General features: G+C 42.5%; 1 protein-coding gene across 1 annotated transcript in view; it reads right to left on the bottom strand.

The window, feature by feature from the left end:
* The window catches only part of plekha6 (pleckstrin homology domain containing, family A member 6), a 206347-nt gene extending 181714 nt beyond the window's left edge, over positions 1-24633 (bottom strand). Inside the window, exon 1 of the mRNA XM_047025028.1 lies at positions 24538-24633. The gene's annotated coding sequence lies outside the window, so the exon portion shown is untranslated. The remainder of the gene's footprint in view (positions 1-24537) is intronic.
* Positions 24634-24947: the final 314 nt, after the last annotated feature.

The raw sequence follows: 24947 nt of genomic DNA, 5'->3' as shown, positions 1-24947 counted from the left end.
AACACAGTGTGTCTTTTTACAATGTATTTGTTACCATTCATATTGTTGATCAGCAGAGAAATAGTTTGCCAAACACGTTGAACTTCATAGACTTTGAACATTCTTTAGGCTTCAAATCAGCTGATGTCGCTAAGCAACAGAGTACGCTGGGGTTGAAAAGTTACCGGACTACTTGCGGAGTTCTACAAAAGACGTGAATCCGAGGCAAAAAGGCCACTTCCCTTGACAGCGGTCAAATATGCATAGCAACGGTCAAATATGAGAAAATTGTTCACCACAGAACGTTGGGAAGCCCCATTCAAGTGAATGGAGCATTCTACAGCATTAAGAACAGCCGTGTAATAAGACAGTTTAGCCATAGCTGTGGCATTGAAGACAGTACTTTAACCTACTACTACACACTGCCAGTTGGCGAGCCGAGTCTGTGACTCAGAGGTTAACGTCAAAACAAGACACAGTCTCACTCAAATTCCAAGTTTTACACAAATAACAAAAATATGCTGACCTGCTGGCTGTCTTCACAATCGCCATATCTTTAAAACACTGCTCTCCATTTGAATGTAGAATTGACCCTGGTACGAAATTAAGAAAATATTCATCAGACGCAGATCGACAACACTGTTGTCGCTGCCGCAATCGTCAATGGAGGCTGATGGGGCTCTCAGGTAGCAAACAAATCAACGTTTGTACAGCAACCTAAATTAAAATCTCACCACCTGGCTGTCTTCAAAATAGTCATATCGTCATTCAATTTCTATAAAATTAGATACGAAAAATACGGTGGCCCTGAAGTGCAACACACAACGGCAAATAGCAAAACACAACGGCAAATAGCAAAACACAGGCAAATAGCAAAACACAACGGCAAATAGCAAAACACAACGGCAAATAGCAAAACACAACAGCGATTAGGAAAACACATCGGCGAATAGGAAAACGCAACGGCAAATAGGGAAACGCAACGGCAAATAAGAAAACACAACGGCAAATAGGAAAACACAACAACATTAACTTCTGACGGAAAAGGTAGGGCCTATCTAGCAGAAGATGGACCCTCCTGATTGGACAGACGGACTGTCTGTCTTTTAACAGGAAGGAGAACGCCTGTTTTGAAAACATGAATCCCTCGAAAATACTTTCGCTATTTTTAAGAATGATTTTGATGTAAAGCATAGGCTACATACGAAGTGATAGTTGATATGTTGTCAACTAATCACAACATCAGGATGAGTAAGCACTTGAAGTCACGTTTGTCAAATTAGTTCTAGTTATCGGTGTTCGTTGGCATACAAAGTTAGCTAGTCTTTTCTTATTAGGGTAGTTAGCTAGTGATTAGAGCTAGCAACAATTAATGGCAGATCAAGGGTTCCTATCGTCCAGCTAGCTCTCAACGCTCGGCAGAAATTTCATGTCCACACACTATAAACAATGACCCTCTCACTGGACATATTGTATAATAAAATGTTTTAATGAATGCAATTGGTTGCCTTGTATATTCTGTTCTATTTACCAAACTCCTTGTTTTAAATTGAGCAGTTGCTGGTGTGATTGCTATCTGGATTAGATTCAACTTGCATCAAGTAGGATACTACAAATATAAATGTTCAAGTCTTTTATTGTCAGGTGCACAGAACAACACAGGGTCCGACTGTACACGGAAAGTCTTAGGACAAGAAGCAAAGCAACCTGGCATAACATATAAGCAGTGATGGGCAGTAGCGTCGCTACTAGCTTAACTGCATTTGTCAGTAGCTTGGCTGTAATGTCGCTATTTACAAAACGAAGTAACTTTTCAGTAGCTAAGCTCTTTTATTGATCAAGTAGCGCAGTAGCGTCCTCAAAAGCTAATTTCTCCTGGACACATCTGAAAAGCAAAGCACGGAAAAAGCATCTCACATATCCCGTTCTGCAGTTCACGTTACAACCGATCTCACTAGAACTGAGTACAGCGAGGGCTATGATCGTCTCATCTCCACTAACACAGTGCCTGCGCGGCCAGTCTGACTAGATAACAGCAATTGTCATTAGCATTTTGGATTAAGCTATTGTTCCATAAATATATCTAAACATATTTTAGCCTTCATCTGGCTGACAATTGTGTAGATCACTAAAATTGTATTGACTTGGCATGCAGTTTGTTTAACTGAAAGTAGCTACTAATGCATCAAACTACTTTTGACGACGATTTTTGTAACTTAGCTTGCTAAATATTTATGAGTAGTAGCTTCTGTGTAGTGAAGCTGAATTTTTTGTTGTGTAGCTAGTAGCTTAGCTCACTACACATATCAAGTAGCTTTCCCATCACTGCATATAAGTACACAGAACAAAACACGTTGTTAACGTGGTAAATTGTAAGTGGGCTGATGAATAAAAAAACGTGTTTAACAAGTCCCATTTACTTCAACAGTCGAAAGTTAAATGTTCAGTAGAAAAATAGTCCTCAATCATTAGTCTACAGTACGCAGCTAGCATAGCCATTTCTAGCTCTGCTTCACAATATGGCTGCCTATTGTTATAGATTAATCATGTAATACATGAATGTTAATAAAGTATGAAACATATACATGATGCAATACACCAGTAACCAATTGATATTTTGTGTTAGTATACCGAAAATGTCAGTAAATCGAGATAGTGCTGCTGTCTGTCCCGTCGAAAACCATTCAAACGTGTTTTTCACCGCTCCTTCCTGTTAAAAGACAGACAGTCCGTCTGTCCTATCAGGAGGGTCCATCTTCTGCTAGATGGGCCCTACCTTTTCCGTCAGAAGTTAATGTCGTTGTGTTTTCCTATTTGCCGTTGTGTTTTCTTATTTGCCGTTGCGTTTTCCTATTTGCCGTTGCGTTTTCCTATTCGCCGTTGTGTTTTCCAATTCACCGTTGTGTTTTACTATTTGCCATTGTGTTTTGCTATTTGCCTGTGTTTTGCTATTTGCCGTTGTGTTTTGCTATTTGCCGTTGTGTGTTGCACTTCAGGGCCACCGTAGAAAACACTACTATGACGCTTTCTAGCATGGCTGCCGCCTAAAACACTAGGCAGTCTCACGGGCGACCCGCACTCGATCAAATTACAAAGACTTTGACGACCTAAATCAAACATCCGAAATTGCAGTTCCACTCGAAATCGCTTTCTCAACAAAGCTAACTAAATGGTTGGGATTTTTTGGGGGTGGTATTTTTCACTCATAATCCAAGCTCCAATTTGCGTGCAAGAACGTCTCTATCACGTTGTATCCATGCGTCTTTGCTAACGTGTGTTGACCTGGTGACGTAACTAGCACAGATTACCCTTCGTCGACTAAAGGCACTTTGACGCAACAAAAACGTTGTAACCTCCTTAACTGTGCAACGGAGTGTAAATCGCAATAGACAAATTATCACCCTACGTCACACAACTGTCAAGCAGTCTCAAATGCTCATGTCAGTTGCAAAAGACGAACTTCTCCCCGGTCTATTACACTTTCAATTTCACACTTTCAATCAGGTCATCATATATCTCTGGCCACTGGATTGCAGGGCTTGATATTAACTTTTTGAGGCTCTTGGCCTTTGGACAAATACATTTACGTTTCACTTGTCTATGCACAAAAGTCACTTGACCCCAATACCCTTAAATAGCCTGACCAAGTGATCGAAGAAAACTAGCCTGGCTAACGGAGGTCGCTTTCTCAGGCGAAAAATTACGAATGAAACAGGCTCGGTTAAAGAAATCCGAGTTTCTGGCTATTTTCATCAGGCTCGTATCTACATTAGGCATTCCTCCCTGACGTTTCTGGTGTAGAATGGAGTGAAATACAACATTGTGCACACAGCCAGTGAGCGAGTCTGACTGAGGCTAACGTCAAAACAGTATAACGGGGATGCAGTCTCACTCAGATTGCCAGTTTAAACAAATCAGAAAAACAATCGGACCAGCTGGCTAAAAGCAGAATTCCCATATCTCTTGAAAGCTGCCCTGCTCGACTTTTTAAATGTAAAATTGACTGTAAAACTGTAAAATTATGAACTCTGTGACATGACGTGAATACATGGTTGCCGCTCGACTATGCGGTCTGTACCGGGCGACATTCTCGATCAAATTTCACGACTTTCGTAACCCAATCTGATGTGACAGATTAATGGGTAATCGCTTTCTCTTTTAAATGCTGTCCTCCTCGACCTTTTTGGTCTTTTAAATCTAACTATTTGTAATATCCGTGTGGTCCTTTTGCCATAAAAAATGCTATCCTTTCCCGGTTTTCTGCAGCCACATTGCGCGCGCATCCCGAATGTTTACAAACAAATAATTGGTCTATACAAGCAACTCAATTGCTAGCAAGACGAAACTTTTGACACCTACGTTGTCTATGTAGTCCAAATATTGCCGGATCCTTAGGGGGGCAAAAACAAATAAAAATAATAAATATATATGTGAGATAACAATGGTTGTGAGTTAGGGTTAACCCTAACCCTAACAATTGTGCTCGCCAAAGGCAAGCACACCCCAATAATAATAGAAGAATACGTAGAAACACTTATGGTGTTTTTAAATTTTATTTTAACCTTTGCAATGTGGGGTGTCTGAGACAGCCCAACAGCTCAAAGAAAATGCTTCACTTTGTTTTTGTAAGCGGTAAAGTTGTCGCAATAAGACGGTGGGTCACAATGACTGATGGGTCAGAATGACCCGAAGATAACACAAGAGCATTGAACTCTTAAATAAGATACCCTTTTCATCACTCTGTTTTCTCCTTTTTCAACTGTAAGAAAATACTGCAATGCATAACAATGACAGATATACTATTAACACTGTCTCACCATTTTGGTTTCAAAGCAACACTTTTTTTCACCCTCATACTGCTGACATACTTTTGTCTGCTATGATATTGATAACTGGTATGCAATATACTCTTCATCACTATATTTGCTCATTTTTCTAACTTCAAACTTTTTTCTGTTTCTCAGTCTTTCATTCTTTAATACTTTTAATGCTTAAAATGTATGAAAATCAATAAGATACTCTTTTTATCACAGTGTTTTCTCAATTGTCAACAGTAAGAAAATATCGCAATGCATAACAATGACAGATATACTTTTAACACATTTTCTCAACATTTTGTTTCTAAAGTACATACCTAAAAAAAAAAACACTATTCAAGCCATCAAAACAATCGTTTCAACTGCTTTCAGCAAACACACACATATTCTTCAGGAAATGTACCTTTCTAGTTTTTATTCTTGTGCAATGGGAGTCAATGGCAGCCCCTAGAACCATGCAATAATTTTTTGTGAAATTTGGCCCAATGATTAAAGACAGTCCCTTCTTTATTCACACCAAGTTTCATGTCATCCATTAGACCACTCTAGCGGCAGGTCAAAGTTGGACTTGTGTTTACAAACGCAACTTTTGAACCGTGTGACCGATTTTCAAAAATAAGGTACCATTGGATTCCCTGGATCAAGACGAGTTCAACACACCCTAAGGCGTCAATTATATACATTTTCCGCCATTTTGAATTTTAAGAAAACTGAAAGCCACTAAACAGGAAGTTGGGTCGTATCTCAGCAAATCTTTGATGGATGCATACCAAACTTGCTGCATATACTCGGAACTCTGTTCTGAGGATGTTTAAAACATTTTCTGGGTCATTTGACTGCTTGGCCACCTCATTACTGCTTGCAGCTATATTTTATAATTAAACTTAGGCTTTCCGTTAGTGAAGAGGCAGACTAAAACCCTTTCTTAATTAAAAAAAAAATTATATTAAACATTTTGGTCCAGATTTGAGCAATGGCGAAACTGAAGGTGTCAGAATAAATACAAAACAAGCGTCAAAGTTGTCGTGGGTGAGTCTGGCCAATCATGAAATAGTTGTGTCGTCATTAGAACCTGTGCGGTTGCTCTTGAGAAAATTAGCTTGGCTACACAGCCGGCAGTTCTCGAATCGATCTCACGGTACTTTGATGGCTACGTCATTGTGACCTAGCCTCGGCGTTGTCTCAAGTCGGACAAAAAGTCTAACCAGAATTCACTGTTTCAAGTCAGCCGCCTGCGGCGCTGCATGAAGTCAGGCCATGTCGAACGCACCTATTGATCCGAAGACTTGGTTGGCAGAAGAACGAAACATTGATCCGAAGACACGGTCGGGAGGTGAACAATTGCTTCCTTCTTTCGTGTACCAGTCTTTGGATCATTTTTCACGTGACCTGCATAGGCTCAGTACTGGTAACTAGAGGAAACAGAAATGATTCGTTCATTTCCCAACTGGGTCTTCGGGTACGAGTTTTTGGATAATTTTTCACGTGACCTACATAGGCTCAGAAGAGTAAACAGAAAGGATTTGTTAACCTCATTCACTTTCGCGTGACTAAGTTTAGTAAGATGTGAATGATATTCGTTCACAAGTAATAATGACAGGTTTTGCTATTTTAACTTCATTGTACTTTACTTACAGTTTAGTGCAGTCTAATTGTCTGCCTTGATCATTAAATGCTAGTTTGATAATAAATTACCATTTCAAATCAACCAAACTGTCATGATGCATTATTTTAATGCAGGAATCTTTCTTTTAAAATAGCCTAGTATCTGCTGGTTTACATGCAATAACACAGGCCTACATGAGAATATGATAAATGTTTGCAGTGGACATATTTAGGCCAGGTAATTGCCTATAACATGTTGATAGGCAACCTATCCCAAACAACCCCCCTCCCCCTCCCCTTGTAATGAACGAATGACTCGAAAAAAGATTTGTTCATTTTAATGAACGAGATTCAAAGAACCGTGTCAGTAAAATGATCCGAACTTCCAATCACTAACATCAATCCGTTTTCTCGTTCTTTTCATTAATGCCCCCTCCCTCCAAAAAACTATATGTTACTAACTCTGATTGGTACTGATTGGCTAGTAACAAAATTGACACCTGACCGCACCCAATACAGAAGAAAATAAAAAGTCATTATACACCAGGACAACTGAACCAGCCCATGGTTTTTTTCTTTTGATGCAGAAAATACATACAGACAATATATAAACAAATTTAGCAAGTTGCTACACATACAAAATCGAAAGGAGGTCAATGTCAGCCATGCAAACTTGTTAAAGTTTGTTGATCTTGTGAACTCGCCAATACAGCTGCCTGTATTCCCGGCTTTGGGTCAGTTACTCATTCATGAAACAGGCCACAACACAGGCCCGGAACAGTGTGTCAAGTGTGTGTATTCACGTGTGTGTGTTCATGTGTCTGTGTTCTCTTGTATAAGTCAGTGTGTTCATGTCTGTGTGTTCTCGTGTATGTGTGTGTGAAGTTCTATCCCTCTGATAAGCAAGAGCTTTACAGGGAGCTCAAGAGCAGGTTCAGCCAATCAAGGTCAGTGCTTTCCCTTGACCTTCAACCCTAACCCCCCCCACATGGGACAACCGCCTAATCCCTATTAGTAACATGTGATACCAATCTCACAGGAATGAGTTTAGCATTATAGCATTTAGACCAAACCAGTATTCTGAACCATGAAAAAGGACCTTGACTCTGAACCATGACTCTGAACCATGACAGGGGGTCATGACTCTGAACAATGAGAAATGACCATGCTTCTGAACAAAGGCTCTGAACCATGATTCTGAACCGTGACAAGTAACCATGACAATAAACAGCAGGCTGTTTTAATTTCTCTGTGGTTCTAAAACTCTTTCAGTAGCGCCCCCTTTGAAAGAGAAACATTCTAGACAGCCCTCGCAGTCTAATAATATCATTGTTCTGTAGCTCTATATACTTCTGTCCTTACTGCTCAACACCCCCCCAACACCCATCCTGGGGTACCCCCCATGCCTGATCACTACACAGAATTTGGATGAGAGAGCAGCATTAATGTCAGGTGAAAGGGGAACAACTTGTTCGGAATAGGAGAGCGGCTGATAGGGAGGCGAGATAGAGTTGAGAGCAAACACAGACTGGAACAGAACTCCCAGGTAGAACAGGAGAGAACCGGCACCTGGTGAACTATTAACTTTCTGCTTGGTACCACTGCACTTTGAGCGCAGGTGACTCTAGCGCCCTCTGAGGATTGAGTCTGGAAGTGCTACGTAGATGATTTTGACGGTGTCCATATGCAGCATGCGTGTGGGCAGTCACCCACAGTGGTGTATAAAGCACCCAAAAGCCATGCTTGAGTAAAAGTAAAGATGCCTTACTGGAAAATGACTCCAGTAAAAGTATAAAGTCACCTATTAGAATACTACTTGAATTAAAGTCTTAAAGTATCTGATATTTACTGCTGAGGGAGTCAGGTGGCTGACCGGTTAGGGAATCGGGCTAGTAAACGGAAGGTCGCTGGTTCGATTCCCGGCCGTGCTAAATGACGTTGTGTCCTTGGGCAAGGCACTTCACCCTACTTGCCCCAGGGGGAATGTCCCTGTACTTACTGTAAGTCGCTCTGGATAAGAGCATCTGCTAAATGACTAAATAATAAGAATCAAAACAAATTTTCTGATATTAAATGTATTGAAAGTAAAAGTACAAGTAAATGCTGTTAATAAAAAAAGCAAAGGGTCAGAATTTTGAGAATTATTACGTTTATTATTTTAAGTGCTGTGGCCACCATGACCAAGGACAAGAAGTTGTGTAAAAAATATTTATGTTTATGCTAATTATGATAACTAAACATTAACGTTGCAGCTCATGGGATTAATCTTAATTTACCTCAATTTGTTTCTTGAGGTGGGATGTGGAGTTTTTGAATGCCAATATTTCAGTAGCTTTGGGTAAGCACAAGAGGCACTTCATCCGGTACGAAGAATCTTTCACTCCAACATAAGAAAACATTTCTCGCAGATATGGCAATGGGTTTTGTCTTCGTCACCACCATCATTTGTTGCGGGAGTAGCAGGTGCTCCCATTTCTTCTACCATTATAAAATCAGTTATTGTAGAGTGGAATTCTACTCATGTAGTCGCTCGCTAGCTAGCATCCTGGGCATCACTGGGAATCAACAAACCGCGGCTATGAGAGCACTTGTTTGCAATTGCACATTGACGTGATTAACCAATGATTCAACTCGCTAGCTAGGACCACTGATTTGCCAAACCTGCTTGCTTGCAGTCTGTGTTCCACCACAGTCCCCGACAATGGTCTCATTAATCTTTTTTTTCTTCTAAAGATAGATTTGATTTTGTAGCGAGTAACGAAGGTTTCGGGGGAAAGGTATCGGAGTCAAAGTATCAGTTTTCATTGCAAAATGTAGTGAAATAAAAGTGAAAGTAAACAGAAATATAAATAGTAAAGTAAAGTACAGATGTAAAAAAAAAATACTTAAGTACATTAACAAAGTTTTTCTACTTTGTTACTATACACCACTGGTCACACGTATAAACACACCAAGTATGTTGAGCAAAGTAACACAAAAACTTTTCTGGGAGCAGCAGATAAACAGGTTCTCTGTGGGTGAGACATGCATGGTGCTGATTGATGTAGTTTCATAACTGTCTCCAAGTGGACGGAGGTGATTACACCCATTGATACACCTCATTAGCACCACATGATTTCCAGTTGCTCCAACCCCAGTCTTAACACTCCTATGCTATAAATGCGTGTATGTTTATGTGTGTGTAAAACCCAGTCAGGCATGCACTGCAAAACAAGCCCCACATGGGGTCCTACCTGATACTACCTACCTACCTGTACTTCCTTCCCTCCTTCTCTCTCATTCTGTTCCACAATCATTTCTTTTTTCTCTCCTGTCTCTGTTTGTTCCACAATCCCTTCTTTCCTTCTGTCTCTGTCTGTTCCATGACCCCGCTTTTTCTTCCCTGTTTTGTCTCAGAATGTTGCTCTGCAGTCGCTCTCTTAAATTGCTCTCTCTGTGTACCACATTGCTCTCCTCTTTTGCCTTCTCTTTCTCTATCACTAAGACTTATTTATCCCTCCCTGTCCCTCCCTCTCTCACTCCTCCTCTCAGACTGTGGAATGGAAGCCAGAGTCCAGGGGCCAGTATGACTGGAATTTAAACAGAAGAGAGGAAGGCAGAAACAATCGCTTCTTTGCAGTAGTAATATCTTTAGTTTTTCCTCCCTCGTGCACACATATGGATTACACTCCCAGCAGAGGCCAGCTTGACTTTGGCTCCCTTCCTCCCCCGTCTCACTCCTCCAATCTTTCACTTTTGCCAGGGTCAGTACTTAACCCTTTCAGCTACCACACACACACACACACACACACACACACACACACACACACACACACACGTGGTGGTCTGCTGATGGGCTACTAACTGTTTACATAGTATGGGGGACCTCTACACTGGTGTCTGTGTGTGTGTGTGTCCGCCCTGCCTATAGAATACAAATTATGTTACCTCACACCTACAGTCCGGCAGGGATTCCAAAATTGTCTGGGATTTTGCCTTGTCGGATATTTGTGTTTCTCTGGGTATTTGTCAAACTAGTTATTATGCCCTTACAAGTTTTTCAAACGGGTATCTCCCTTACGTTCCACATTCTTGCGTGAGCTCTGACTGTAGAGAGAACTGTCATTGATCGACCGCCTTTTCAGTGTTGCCAGATGCACAATAATTATCCTCCAAGTCTGATCATTTTGAGCCTTTGTGTCATTTTTGTCGAGACATTTGTATGCATTCACATGGTCATGGTGCGGCATGCAATACACTACCCTACACACTAAATTCATGTTTATTCTCTCCATCTTAGCTGGGTGCTCATCTACCTGTTTTCCAAACTTAGCAGCAGGTGCTAATACAGAAGGTGTAGCATTACGCTACATTCAAGCTAACAAACCCTATTACTCCATCTGAACAGCAGATTAAAAAGGAAGGAGAAACACCCATTTCACGTCTTTGGTTTCCCAAGAACCTCTTTGGCAAAGCTACTGTTTAGACCGTTTACTGGTTAGAACGTTTGGACCGTCTCCACTTCTCCTTAATTAAACAGTTTAGCTTTAGCCTCCTAACTCCACTAGTAGAGCTATGTACTCTTGACTCCAGTCACTGGTAGAGCTGTCACTATCATGTAACATTAGGCTGGTAGATTGCTGAGGCCTTATTAGGATTTATCTAACCTGGGTGCCAGCCGAACTTACCTCCGCCCACAAAATAATTTGGTCGGGAAGTTGGGTCTGGGGTCGCTTGGTTGGGGAAAGACTATGTCCAAACAAGAGCTGTTCAGATCAATCAAATTGTCAGGGTGGGCTTTATACGATGATGGACAGATGATCAACAGTAACGTAATCAACCACGTCACCAAAGAGCGCCCTGGTTGAATTTGTTTTCAACAAACGATATACTACGTTGCTTTGATTTGTTATAGGTCTATCCAATTGAGCGAAGAAGCATTTTTTTTCGGGTTCGGTTGAAACACGCCCCATACTCACAGCCCAACAGAGCGGTATCAGATTCATATTCTGACTAGAATTATGAGTATGACAACGTCAGGCTAGGATTACTCACTACAGGCACCGCCAAAAGTATATGGGATGTTCCCCATAAGCACAACATTTCTGAAAATTGGTATACATGCCTTATTTCTCATGGGGAACAAAAAAGCCTCAAGGACCCATAAGATCTGCCATGATGGATTTTCCTGTTCAGTGAAAATTTGGGCAAACCTACAAACATATTATTCTCTTGAACCGTATGTCCAATAGACCTGAAATTTTGTGGACATGTGTAGAATTGATGTATTTTCCATTTCTAACTTAGAGTAAATGAATACAATACAAAATGGCTGAAAGGGGTGTATTTATGCAAATGTAGTGGTCAAGTCTTAATCTAAGTAGTTTAGCAGAACTGAGTTCTCTCACTAAAATGGTGGACTATGAAGCACTTGCGTTTACAAAAGATGTTTCACACGGTCAGCAGTCAAAACCAAACAAATACAATGTTGTGTCACTGTAAAAAGAAAATACAATTTCTGGATATAATTTAAATAGAACCTCGTTTTTATAGATTATGATAAACAATAGCTAATGTTGTTTAGTGTTTAAAATGGCACCCAAAAGCTACCAGGCACTGGCGATGGACATTTGAATTTGAAATGCAATTAAATTCACAGTTGAGCAATGATTGTATCCATCCTTACCAGTACAGATAGCCCAGGAAAAGGGGCTTGGTGGCTCCTGAGGTTATGTACAGTAGTAAGATAGACCAGCTGTGAAAATATGTTTGATTCGTCAGCTTGCTCCCCCCGCATGTAAACATTTGATGACTTGAGGCCATGAACCGTACGCAGCATTACCATTGTTCCTTTGGTTGATCTACAGCTCATAATTTTTTTGGTCAATGGACGGAATGAGATACTAATAGACACAGGTGCAAATAGTTATTTTTGTAGCATCCTACTAAAGTTAAATGATTCCATATTTATGTACTCTGCTACCCCACTTTTGTTGAAATTAGATTTATTAGATCCATTTATTAGTGTTCAAATTGTCCCATCTTTGGAATTTAGAAAATATGATACTGTGTACATGTGTTCTTGGGCGAGTTGTGAAACATCAGTTTGACAGCACATGGCCTTATTAGGAATGCCTTACTGAGTCGTTGTCTGAGCATATCTGTCTCACAAATGAGTGCGGACACACACACAAACACACTGCCTGATTTTCCCTTGTAGACTTCCAGACAACCTACTGTCATCTTATTCCGTCTTTATCAAAGCATAGTTGAAGGCAGTTGAGGAAACAGGAGCTGGGGGTGGAGGGTGTACGGTGCAGTTGTCTCTGGGGCTCAGTGAGGTAATGTGGCAATGCTCTATTTGCTTAGGTTACACAACATTTACCGCAAGAACACAGTCACTTCATTGTGGTAGTTAAATTGTATGCTCTTCCGAACCAGACAGCACAGTCTGGTTGCACAGTCTGGTTGCACAGTGTCTGTTTGAAGATTATGTGCTGGTGCACGGGATTCCTGAGACTTTACACAGTGACCAGGGTCGGCAGTTTGAAGCAGAGGTCATCCAGAGCCACTGTCGTCTACTAGGGATAAAGAAAACACGCACCACCGCCTACAATCCGAAGTCAGATGGCTTGGTGGAGCGTCATAATCGTACCCTGATTGACTAGCTGGCCAAAAGGCTGCTGTCACATGGGGGTGAGTGGGACTATTTTGTGAGGCAAGTGGCTTTTGCTTATAACACTTCGAAACATGCCAGTACACAGTTCACCCCATTTTACCTTGTGCATGGGGGAGAAGCACTGCTTTTAGGGGAGGTGTTGGTGCCTCCGAGACTGTTCGACTCTTAGGTACCCAGGACGCAGGCGGGGTTTGTGTCCTCGATGGTGAAGGGGCTGGAGAGCGCCTTCGGTGATGTAAGACTGAACAGTGCAATGGCCCAGGAAAGACAAAAACTTTACTATGACGTGGGGGTGCGTCATCGCCCATATGAGAGGGGTGACATGGTGTGGCTGAATAACCCTACGGAGAGTCGCATGAAGCTGGCCCTTTACTGGAAGGGACCTTATAGGGTTATTCAGGTGCTTGACTCACACGATGTGCGTGGGCTTACCTATCGGATTAAAAATCCTTTGGACTAAGGAGATACACCTTGCCCGTAGCCCCGGGGCCCCAGCAGGTGGCGCCTGTTTCTTCCTCAGGCTTTGCTCCTCCTGCCGCGCAGACGGAGTCCGTTGACCTGGTGGGCGAAGGGGGGATGTGTACAATGCCTGCTGTTGCTGATGAGTTGGCTCGGGTGACGAGTACAGGGGAAGAAGGGGTGAGAGCTTATGTAACACATACACACCCGGGGCCTCATGTATAAAAGATTGTGCAGCTTTCATACCAGAAGATGGCGTACGGCCAAAACTTGAAAAGTACCTACGCACAGAAATATTCACATGCATAAAACCGGTCGTACGCCAGGTCCTGCACACCTTTCCTTTATAAATCACAATTAACGTGATATTGACCCCACATGAACAAGCCACTGACTCCGCCTTGCCTCCTCCCACAAATGAATACGCAGATGGACTATATAAATGCGCTCCTGAGAATTTTTTTTGTCTGATTTACTGTATTCCTTCGAATAAACGCCACCCTTGAATAAACGGCGCACCAAAAATAAACGTTATTTAATAAACGCTGCTGCGTTAATTCGAAGAAACACGGTGAAATGGTTAAATACGCCAAAAAGAAAACATTCACAGACTGTGAGATCAAGGTTCTGACAACAGAGGTGGTGGCGAGAAAATGTGTCCTGTCACTATTGTGTCACTATTTTCGAGATGGAAATGGTCCGAAGGAAATGGTCCGAAGTAAAACTCGAAATTAAGAAACGAGTGGTGGTGCATCGTAACAGCATGGCAGCTATAGGGTTAGCGTAGGGTTTGATGTGATCATCCACATTAATGATCAAACTTTTATTTTTATGTTTTTTGAATAGTTACATCATAGACGTATGACAGTAACTATAGTGGAAACTTTATTTTTGTATGTTTTGTGAGTTTCTGCACTTTTCAGTTAGAATTAGAGCCAGACAAGACTTTGCGGACAGTCCGCACATTCTCACATCTGCGCAAAAGTATCCATGACGGCCCACACATCCTCATGTTAAGTAAATATTTATACATCACACTGTGTGCGTGAAAACCAGTGTACGCAAAGTTTATACATGAGGCCCCTGGTCTCTAGCCTGGCTCTGCCCTCCTACGTACTTCCACTCTATTTGTATTTTGCTTCTGTACTAGGTCTGGGAGCTTGACTTTGAAGTCAGTTTCCAGAATTTCCATTTTTTGTAGGACCAATCAGCGAACAGAGGTAGTGGCTGAGAACGATGACGTTAATATCGTGCACTAGTTTGAGCAGTTCAGTAATGGCGGCGGAGAAAGATGCGAGCGAAGCAATTCTGCGGTCGTGGCAACGCTGCCGAATATCCATAGGTTAAAGCCGGAGCAAGAATATTCCTTGCTTAGTTTTGTTAGTGGCCATAATGTTGTGGCCCTCCTCCCCACGGGGTTCGGGAAAAGTTTGATTTTCCAGCTACGGCAGCTAGCTCCATTACAGTGTGGTGAAGGAGTTGGCTAAGGCGAATGCTTGCGATTGGTTATGGCAAATCAGAGTGGCTCTGGGCAGATCCAATAGTTTTAAACTTCAACAGAGGACCCGCCTTCAAGGAAGTTAAAGTTTGACAATGGAGAGATCCCAGACCCTCTGTACAAATGAAATGTACGAGGGTCTAGGACCAGGCTACCTGGTCTCACCATCTCACTGAGAATTGTAAATAAGGATATGTGTGTCTGTGTTACATTTGTGCAGGCATGTTCACCCAAGATGAGTGTGTGTGGAGGGGGGTGGGATGGGTGGCGTAAGATGGGTGGTGGTAAATGGCATCAGCCCCTGTCTGCTTGTGAATTAAAGACAGGTAGAGACAGGTATTCGGTGCCTGGAATCCAGGTTATTTGTGGTTGTCTGTGAGTGCCCGGAGACCAACAAGACTAGTCAGACCGTACACTTACTGCACACACCTCACGCAAAAGAGATAGAGAGCCTTCTATGTGGAGGGCTGTCATCAGGCATACCTCCAGCGTGGGGCCTTCATGTCTGAACAATTGTCCTGTCTTCTCTCCTTTGTCTCCTCCCCTCTCATCGCTTCTCATCTCTTCTCCTCTCCTTCACGCCCTCTCCTCCCTTCCCTTGTTGCTGCCATTCAACAGCACCTCGGACAAAAAGACAGACCCTCATTGACCTCCTGCCTCCCCCTGTCATCTACCCTTAATTTTCCTTACACATTCCATCCCCCCATCATCTATCACACATTATCCTGTTCTCTCATCTGTTCTCCCACGTTTCTCGTTCACTTTCTATCTTCCAGTTTGTCTTCCTTTTCTATACACCCCCTCAGTCCATCCATCCTCACCCCACCCCAACATCTTTCTCCTCTCTCCACCCACCCATCCCTCCTGTACTCCATTCCTTCCTCTGCATTGTAGATGTTGTGTCTGCGCATAGCAAGTCTACATTAGCCCATGAGTAACTTCTAACACCCCTTTAACCCCATCCCTCCATCCCCCTCTCTTCCACTCCTCTGGGTACTCCTCCCTTCTTCCCAGTCTATGTATGCCTGACGGAAGCTAAATGGTGGCTAGCCCACTTCCAAATGAGACTAATGAGTGTGGTGCCACAAACATATAAAAATATAAAGACACACATACACACTCACGCACAACTTAACTGTGTGTGTGCGTGTATTCTGTTCTGCTGTGGGTGGAGCAGAGTAATACCGTTTTTCACAATTGCTAAAACACATTTCTTGAAACAGTCACCCACTTTCTCAAAACTGTAAACACAAAACCTCATCTTCAAGCACTATTTACAAAACCTATGAATCCTCAAAATTCATTGCAAAATGAAATTGCAAAATGAAACTTTCGCCTCAAAACAGATTTACCTGTGCTCAAAATCAAACACTGCTCTCAAATCATAAACAAAGTGATCTAAATTACATACACTATCAAGCAGCCAGTAAACAATACACCAAAAAATTGAAAACACATTGTTCAAAACATAGTTCTCAGGGAGAAGTGCATTTTTACGTAATCTCAAAACAAATGTCATATTTATCCATCATTGTCTTTTGATGAACAAAAACATGTTCTATCATAGTAGCTCAGAATGTATTAGAAATTACTACTCTGCTTTGCTCTTTGCATTTTTTTGCTCTTTCTCCTCCTTGTACCCCTATGCCGTACTGTACCCTGCATCTCACTAACCACAACTCACTCTTGTTCTTTGATATGAACCTGCAACCAGTCGAAATCTATTGAGTAGTCAGTACTCTTACTGTAACAAATGGAAACCACACATGTTCAGGGCCATACAATTTGTTCATTGTACAGTATACAGCCTACAATGCACTGTACTACAGTATACAATACTACAGTAAAAGGGACAAAAATCTAAGGAGAAAACATATGATCAATGTGCTTCTTTGGGCTGGGTTAGGCCAGAGCACTTTGTCGACATCACAAGCAATATTTTCCCACCTTCAACAACATTCTCTCAACATGGGCTTATATTGGTTGTGTCACGTCATTTGAAACAAGTGAAATCAATTTTGAGTGGTTGTGTTTAGTCAATGACATGTTTTCTGTATTTGTATTTGATTGTTGCCATTTGTGTTTACCAGTATGGATGACATGTGTATTAGAGTGCAGAATGTGTTTTCAAAATGAGAATGTGTTTAGAGTTTTGCTGAAAATTCTAAGTGAGATCGGCAAATTGTGTTTTACCATGTGAAAGCTAATTTTCACGACAGTCAGACTTTGTTCAGCCAATGGGTTTTAGCAGACGGTTTATTAGTTTGGGTGGCAGTGTCTCAAAGGCAAGAAATAAGACTACAAAACACACACAATGCTAGTTTAAGGAATTGTAGCATTGCCAATATTTTCATAGTAATGCACCATATTTCTGAAAAATCTTGAGTTATCCATACAGGGCCTATTAAACTAGTTTATCACCAACCGAATAAGCAAAGGCCTGGAGTTGAATTCCATTGGGAACCAGCCAAAACCAGAGTTTCCCGCAGCCCTTTTCAGTTAAGGCTGTCAGACCTAGGCAACACAGCAAGACATGCCTGCCGCCTTAACTACGTAGTTTTTTTATGTTATTGCGATATCCACTGTTGTCCTGTTTTATCCCTTCCATTCCAAACCATGACCAACGCCAGTCTCCCTTCTCAGCAAAACGCATTAGTCTATCGCACAAATTACCCCCCCCCAAACCCAAACCCCACCCTACCACCTTAACCAACACATGCTGCGGGAAACCCTGAAAACTATAATTCAAAAATTGCAGACTTATGTTTCAGGTATTTGCATGCAAAACATGCAATCCACCTTTTACTCATAATTTCTTGGTTGGGAACTGTATGTCCACATATACAATAATGTTCACATTCAAACACATTTCAGTAAAAAGCATTATTTTTTTCTTTTGTTAACTAAAGGAAGTACAGTAGAAACACAGTATACAGTAATAGAACAGAAAAAGTTTTACAGTAATGCTTACAGTGAACAAAATATTGGTTTGTTGAAAGATGCCTCTCTTACGTAGTGAAAGACCGTAGTTGATTACATGTTCAATGATAGTGGTATGTTCTTGCAGTCCTTGGAATGCCACCACCACGCATTCTTACACCTCTACCTTGCCCTCTCCTTGGGCCTGCTCTCATCCCCAGCCCTGCTTCTCTCACTGCACCTGCACCTCCTTCTGCATCTCTCACTGCTTCTGCACCTCTCCCTCCATCTCTCACTGGGCCTGCTCGAATCTCCCTGGGCCCCTTGCTCTTCCTCGTCCAAACATTACAGTGTTTTTCTGTTTCTGTTTCCAAAAACATCACTCCTCAAAGTCTTTCTTTTAAAATAATTAAAGGAAATAACCCCTGCCACTGAGTCTAAGCCAGACTGGAATCAGCTGTGGTTGGCCCACTTTACCCAACATAAATCAGCTGTGTGTCAATTTTTCAATTGTCTTTTCTTTTTTTTGCTGAGATATTTTGTTTTTGAACTATTATTATTGCAGAAGCAGATGTTTTTATACTGTATCTAATGTTTGGATAGTTTTGCTATTGTGGGATGTTGTGTGTTAACATTCGTAAATACTACACAAACAATCCATCATTTTGTTGGGAGGTAAAGCTTGTCTGTTAAGAAAATGTAAGCGTTGTGGAAATGTGTTCACTGACTGCATATTGTGTGAAAAAAGACATGAAATTTGTTAATTGTACGGCCAAATAAGACTGATGCTGTGCTAATTGTGTTTAGAGTTTTGGAAATGTTACAACTGTTTGGACAAATGCTTGTTAGCGACTGAAAAAAACTGTAAGGCCTTGGGAAATTTCCCTAACTTGACCCTATAGGCTGTGCCACGTCTCTTCTAAGCTCTTTCTGAGTTCTGGTAGACTCAATAAATGATTGGGTAGAGCTTTTTGTTGGAAAACACCCAAATAAAGCCAAGAGCTGTTTTATAGCGATGCAGAAAACATGTATATATTGAGCTGTACGTGCAGTTGCTGGAGAAAATGTGTCTAAGTAGGGTGTCTGTGAAGAAATTAAGAAAAACTCTTAATCCTGATTTTATGAGGTATTACATTTTGTTCAAGCTTTGTTCAAAGTTTGACTCCAAAAAGTATGGATGAATGTATTTATTTTCTTCCCCATGACTATTGTAAACAACGACGTGCTCGGTCAGCGAGTCACGTATTTTGTGAAATGCGCGGTTAGGTGATGTCGCACACCACCAGACTCCGAAATGGGGAAATGTAAATGTGTGGACTCCTGAGTGGTTGGAAATGGATAAGTTTATACAATGGATGAAGCCTGTCGCTGAAAACAACCGTGAGGCTTACTGTAGGCTACATATTGTAAAAAGAAGATTAGCGTAGCCTCGATGGCAAGGGTGTAACCATGGTTTAGACATTGGGGGGGTCGAAATGAATACCCTTTCCCATATTTTTTGTTGTTGTTAAATGCATTGGCTACAATTCTATATTTATATATGAAAATTCCACATTTAGAAAATAGTTTCGAGGACATCATTGACCATTTGAATTCACATCTAAAGGAATAGTGTAATTTCTCAGAGACAGTGACTGCTTGCATTGTGACTAGGGTGACCAGAAGCATGACCCTGAAAAGGAGGACACTTGGGTCCAAAAAGGAGGACAGCCCCAAAAAGTTGTTGGGGGGGGGGGGGGTGTGTTACGTCCCTACTGGTTTCAGAGCTAACTAGGTTCCCAGCGTGGACCTATCAATCGGGGGGGGGGGGGGCATTATCCTTGTGCAGTTGCGGATAGCAGGCATGCTTAAAGCTCCTTTCCCCTTACTACTCACGTCAATGTCAATGCGACAGAACTTACAGAAGGTATGATATTGATCTTTGCTGCTCTTAGGGCAAAGTGGAGTTCTGAACTCCACGTAGGAGTAATCCCTACTCTAATCCCTGCTCTCCTCTCTGTCCCCCCCCCACACATTCCCTGTGGTGTGGGGGGTTTGAGCTGTCAGGACCTGCTTGGTCGTCGGTCTGCCAACGCTGAACCAGGTCGTCACCCGGAATCCAGTCTCCATGACGGCCAACAGCGAGTTTCCCGGTCCCATCCAACGTCTATAAAGCCGAACAATGGATTTTGGTGTTTCAAAACCCATTGACACTGTATGACTATGTTTAGCTTGTGTTCTGCTCCTCTCTCTTACCAACCGTCTCTGGAGGAGGGGATCCCTCTCTGAATTGCTCCTCCCAAGGTTTCTTCCATTTTTTTCTCCCGGTGGGAGTTTTTCTGGGAGTTTTTCCTTGTCTTCCTTGAGGGTTTAGGTTGGTTGAGGGGCAGTTCTATGGGCGCATGTGAAGCCCTCTGTGACATGCTTGCGTGTAAAAAGGGCTATACAAATAAATTTGATTTGATTTGATTTGGTTAGAAGGAGGTCTTTCTTTTTGGCATCGGAAAACTTACGCGAGTGGTAAATTGCGACGGTGGACAGGAAGGGTCAAAAAGGAGGACAAAAGGGCGAAAAGACGGACACGAACAGCGGTCCGGACAAAAGGCTGGAAAACCGGACTGTCCGGCCGAAATCCGGACGTCTGGTCACCCTAATTGTGACCACGTCATTTTATCAGAAAAACAGCGACTCATGCTTTTATGAGGCTACACGTTTTATTGGCTTACACATTTAGCTTGGTATCAAGTTACTTATTGTCTGAAAAAAAAAAACGTGCATGCTTGGCTGCTGGTCCAGTTTTCTCCGCTTTTTAGGTAACCTCAAATCCTCCATTACTCTACCTCCTCTCCAACAAGTTAACTAACGTTACTGTCTTTGCACTCAACTGACTGACGAAAAAGTGTTTGGTAACCATGACAATGCAGAATGGCGCAAGGTGGATTCAAACGAAATCAAACAGGTGTACAATTAGGAGGGGGGATTCACACACTTGTGTTTTTCTTAACAAATGGAAATAAATCGAAAATAAATAAGACATAACAAGAGACCGATCCATTGAGAGGGTTCATAAAAGGAGAACATACAGTATATTTTACATATTTTCTGCTGTATATTGGGGGGGACAGATTGGTATTTTCTCAATATTGGGGGGGGGGGGACGACCCCCCCCCCAAAGAATGCATGGTTACGCCCTTGCTCGATGGGCATCAACGCTGTCAAGTCCCACATGCACGGTGCTAGCCAGGCCGCCGTTGGCCGCAGAGAGCAGCCGCAGCTGTTCATCGCCAGTTCCTGTGCTACTACAGCGACCTCTGCCCCGTCTGCCGACATCAGGGTGGCACATGGGCGGCACATAAACAATGCACGCGGAGGTTATCTGGTGTCTCAATACTGCGGTGAATCACCACTCACTGAACTCAAACATTCAAATATTTTATTAAACCTTGCCTTTGCTTTAATTTATTCTTTCGAGCTTTGTTTCTTCCGAGCTTATCTGTTCTGTTGTATGGTTGTGCTCTATAGATGTATTTGCAAACTACAACTGTTAAATTAAAGGTTTGTTACAGATTACAACTTGAAGTGGCTATGAGGTCTTAAAATATTTTGAGAAGGTCTTCAAAAAGTCTTAAAAAGGTATTGAAATTAACTTCAGGATTCCTGCATATACCATGTCTATGTCTAGCTCTCCCAAGTCCCAAACTGGGCGTGGATGCCAACTCCAGCCCGTCGTCTGCCCTAGGAACCAGGCTCCAGCCCTCCCAGACAGAAAGTGTGCCCATAACAGAACAAATCCCTGCTGCCACTGTGCACATCTGATATATTGGTGACAGGAGTAAATTAAAGTGGTTTGTTTGTGGTTTGCACCTGATCTGAAGGGACCCCTGGTGACAAGAGACCTGCAGCAGTAATCTAAAAGAACAATATGCTACCTGACTTCGCAGTTAAATTGCTAGGTTCAGGGTTTAATTACACAACATGCAATAGAATAGAATAGGTGACTGACAGCAATGTTGCAGAGAGAATTTAAGTAAAAGTATTTAGTGTACACCAATATGCACCTAAACTGAAAGGAGGCTAACAGGGGGGCTAGCTAGCAGACAGCTAGCAGACAGCTAGCAGGCAGCTAGAAGACAGCTAGAAGACAGCTATCAGTGCTTGCTCCAGGGTGACTGAAGAATACCGTTGTTTGCCTGTGAGCATTTCAGGGGTAATCTCATGGCCTGTGATTAGTGACACTCGACCCTAATTAATTCCGCTCTCCCTCACATACTGAAACAGTTGGTGGCTAGCTGTCCTACACTAATAAGCACCTTAGAGCTCCCTTGGCTTTGAAAATACCCCAGCAATTAGCCAGGGTTTAAATAATCAAAATTGAGGTAGTATTGAGGAACAATAGAGTATAAGTAAGAGAGGGATGGGAAAGAAAAGGGAATGTGAAAAGAAAGAAGAAAGAGAGGGAGGGAGTGAACAATTGAACATGCTGTATCTAACCAACTGTCAAACTTTCTCTCTCAGAACAACCTGCTTGACCCCAACCACTCGGGCTTCAAGACTGGCCACTCCACAGAGACTGCCCTCCTTTCAGTCACCACTGTCCTCCAGTCTGCCCGATTGGCTTCCAGGTCATCCGTCATCATTCTGCTGGACCTTTCTGCAGCGTTTGATACGGTTAACCACCAGATCTTGCTCTCCAGATTTTCTGAGATGGGCATCACTGGCACTGCACTCCAGTGGATCTCATCCTACTTGTCGGGAAGATCCTACCAGGTCTCCTGGGGCGGCAAACTGTCAGGCCTACCACTGCTACGCTGACGACACGTAGCAGTACGATCCGGGGATCTCAGCTAGGCTTGAGGCCTGCCTCACAGACACCTCCGCCTGGATGACCGAGCACCACCTCCAGCTGAATCTCGCCAAAACAAAACTTCTCATCATCCCGGCCAAACCCTCCATCTCCCACGATCTCTCAATCACCCAGGGATCTTCGACGGTGACCCCTTCATCCTCTGCCAGGAACCTTGGGGTTACCATGGATGACAAGCTCTCCCTCACGGCCCACATTGCTGCAGTCTCCCGGTCGTGTAGATTCACCCTCTACAACATCCGGAAGATCAGGAGATACCTGTCTGAGCACTCCACCCAGCTGCTAGTCCAAGCACTTGTCCTCTCCAAGTTGGACTACTGCAACTCGCTGCTCTTACGGTTTTTCCCTTTGGCCCTTAATCTGGTTGATCACAATATGTGTTTCATGTTTTGGCTACTCGCAATGTTTTTGGGGCTATCTTGTTGTTATTATCAGTGACCTATGCACTTTGTAAAGCTCTCTTTTGGAAGTCGCTTTGGATAAAAGCGTCTGCTAAATGAATAAATGTAAATGTAAAAATAAAGTGTCCATTTGTATTAGCATATTCAGTGATGGGACCAGACAGCATATGCAATAAGTGCTGGTGCTGGTGATAGAGGCTATTTGTTTACTGATTTGATAATTACAGATTTTCAACCAAAAGCTAATTGTGGAGGATTAGCATCAGGGTACAGAATTCCCTGCTCAGTGGCATTGAGATGACAGGACAGAGTGTGTATTGTGGGTTAACCACCAAAGCTAGTTCAAGTTAGCATCAAGCATTTGCTATTTAGAGCTAGCTGTGGATCACTGGCATTGAGTGTGTTTGGTGCTACTGTTGGTGCTTCAAATGAAAAGCACGCACATACCCACACACAGACACACACATAGACCAACTCCTTAAACTGAAACACATGCTGAACTCAGTCCTGTCTCTTTTAAACTGTAAAGAGAGAAAAATTAGCTGGTAAGTGTAGCCACCTGGTGGCGTGAGCCTCTTCAGAGACCAGGGAACATAAAGGTCCCCAGATAAAGACTCCACTGAATGGAGCACAAGAGAGTAGAACTGCATGACACGAAATACCTGTGCCTTGTTCAACCCAAATCTGTACGTTTCCAGTTCAAAACCACTTTGAATTTGCTTGTGTTTTGTTTGTGGACATGACGTCCAGACCACGCTCATTAATCAGTACTCCAATTCAAAGCTCGTGTGAAGATTTAGCGACTGATTTGTGATGAGTCTAGGAAAATAAATGTGTGTTTTCAGTATAGCCGTATCAAGTGTGTTGCAAAGACAGACACTGTGAACAACTCTTCAATCACCTCTCTGTCTAGACTGTGAAATCCGTTTCATACTACACCAGCTACACACCTCTTCAGACTCTCCTACACCCCCAACTCACACAGTCAAACCATGGGAAATACATTTGAATACATGTGGGTTCACGTTTTCAGAGTGAATATGTATATGTGTGCATGCAATACAGTACACACACAATGCCCAACAGGCATTCTTTAATTTATCCTTCAAATCAGTAGCAATATACTGTACATCTCTCTTGACGCACACAACAACATATACAACCACACATGGACATCATAAAGCTGATACCATTACCGACTAGGCTAAGAGGCACACAACAGAAAAAAAACTATCCCTCAGAGAAGGAATGAGAGGGGGGAGAGAGAGAGAGCAAATCCTCCTCTCTTTTTTCTTCCTGCCTTCCTTCTGCTTTAAGTTTAACAACAAAGGAGAATGTTAAGCATGTGCAGTACCTACCTTCTCTCAGACTGCCTCTCCTTTGTTCTTCTCTTGCTCTCTGCTCGAACGTCTTCCAGTCAGTATTAATCTCTTACAGCATTGAGAGACTTGGCTGAAAGGGGTGGGAGAGACAGAGGGAGGGAGTTAGTCAGTAGAAAGCGGGAGAATTGAAAGCTGGAGGGCAGAAGAGAAACATGAAACCTCCAGTGATCCTGAAACAATCATCACCCCTCTCTCTACCTCCCCATCTCCCTCCACTCCCTCCTTTTCTCTCTCCTCCCCCTCTCTCCCTCCGCTCCCTTCTCTCTCCTCTTTATTTCTCTGCTTTCTCTTTCAATATTTTGATCTATCCCCATCTCTCTATCACCCCTTCCCTCTCTCTACACTACATTTGCCAATATCCCTGGTTGGTAACTAACCCCCTCCCT

This window comes from Hypomesus transpacificus, chromosome 9 (genome assembly GCF_021917145.1).
Source record: "Hypomesus transpacificus isolate Combined female chromosome 9, fHypTra1, whole genome shotgun sequence".
NCBI lineage: Eukaryota > Metazoa > Chordata > Actinopteri > Osmeriformes > Osmeridae > Hypomesus > Hypomesus transpacificus.
This window is presented reverse-complemented; position numbering and strand designations above follow the sequence as displayed.